Here is a 2,060-nt window from a genome sequence, read left to right on the forward strand (position 1 = left end):
ATATATTCCTTTGGCAAATTCCCTCTGTTAGTGGGAGGATAATTGTTTCCCTCCACTCCTGTGTACCAAGGCACCTCCAGCTGTTTTAGGGCAGCTAAGTGAATTCAAAGCTACACATTGCTTGTCAATCCCCATTGCTCCTCTGGTGCATAAAAAATGGACTAGTATCTTTAAAATATGTAGAAATCAAAAATATATTTATATAGGTTATTGAGACTGTGAAGAGTATAGCTAATATCCCCACAGGTGAAAATAACAGTTATTATTTTTATTCTCCTTGAGAAGGGTATGTGAATCAGTGTAAATGGAATACAGGTGATTTTCAAAGTTAAATGAGTACAACTTCTTTGAACAGTAGCACTGATCATTCATCACAACAAACTGCTGGTAGCTGATTGCCCATCTCTTGAAGCCTGCTTGAGTTTGTGTAGGAAATGTTTTACCCCCACAAATCATGACGTTTAATCTTTGTTGATTGGATGAAATGTAAGTGCCTTTCAGTGTGTCATTCCCGTGGATTCCAAGGAAGTGTAAATTGTTGGAAAGGAGAAGGATTTGACAGGAAGGTATCAGAGATATGTATGTATAACAGAAAGATTTTTGAATGTAGAATCTGAAGAACGAATTAAAAAAATAGCAAGTATTGATATAGAAGAAAAGAATTGCTGAGCCAGTTTTACTGGATAACTAGAAGACAAAGGGCAAAGTGAGTTGGAAGGGATTTCTATGGCTCAAAGGAAAAGATAAATCCACCTCAAACAGAAAATGTTTTTACCAAGCGAAAAGATTTCACAGGCAAACAAAAATGCCATGTTGCAAGTAGAAAGAAAGATCTCAAAATCTTCCACTGGAAGAAAACTGAAAAACAACTTCTAGCTTAACTGTAACATACTAACTTTTTGTAATTGGAAAATAGTAACATGAATATGGTAATGATAGTAGTTATGATAGGCTATAGGTAATGGTAAAACTATTGATTGGTTGTCATGTTTTAAGATGCTCTGCAGTGAAAAGTTTATAATGCATTGTAACCAGAACTAAAAGAGGCTTCAGACGAACACATTACAGTAAATGTTCACCAAAGTCAGTAAAGCCACAGCAGCTTAGTCCAGGTGGAGATCTGCTCCCCAGGCTTTGTAGAAGGAGATGGGTGACCTGACCAACTGCTCTGAAATAGAAATCCCCGGGTAACAGGCAGAGGAAGAAGAGTCTGGTCAGCAAAGGGTCGGTGGTGTCAGCAGGAACAGGAGAGGTCTCCATGAGAAGGCACAAGTAGGAACCAGAGCTGGGAGGGCTTGGGGGAGGCACAGAGGAGAAGGAGGGTGAACAGGGAGCTGTGGAGGGTGTGAGTTCCAAGCTGATGGGCAGTGTGGCTGGCTCAACCACTCCTATTTCTGCCCAAGTGATTCTATTTTTCTTCAGCACAGATGCCAGCCACACGAGACCTGACACACCAGGCCCCCAAGTTCTCCTGCAGCTCTGGTGGGTGTTTGCTGCTCCATTTCAGCAGGATGTCTCCAAAGATCCCTGTGCAGAGGGCAGAGCCATCTCCCCCATTCTGTCCTCCCCTGCTCCTCTGAGCACTGAATCATTCCCACACACGGTGCTCAGCAGAGCACAAGCTGTGAAAGCACTGACCACTCAGCACCACTGGATACTAAAGTAATGTAGAAGAACATACAGGATCAAATGCTACTTGTAGAGCTAAATAATTTTTTTTTCTGTAAACTGATATATGCTTATTAATACTTTTCAATGTATTGCAATGCTTGTAACAAGCATTACTGCTACACAGATAAGTTTGGTGATTAAAGAGTTACCAGTGACACCTATCTGACCAAGTGCACTACTTCACTTAACAAAGCAGAAATACATATATATGTGCCACAGGTATTTGAATAGGGTTCAATTTAAACCAATTAATAAAATAGCCTGTTTGGACTAAAAATAATTGTTTTCTGAGAATACGTGAATTCAACACTGCTAGAAAATCCCTGCCATCTGACGTAGAAGGATTTATAGGTTTAGTGGAAATTGCTTTCCCCACTGTCCAGATTAAA

Source organism: Sturnus vulgaris, chromosome 3 (genome assembly GCF_052056855.1).
Source record: "Sturnus vulgaris isolate bStuVul1 chromosome 3, bStuVul1.hap1, whole genome shotgun sequence".
In the NCBI taxonomy this organism is placed as follows: Eukaryota; Metazoa; Chordata; class Aves; order Passeriformes; family Sturnidae; genus Sturnus; species Sturnus vulgaris.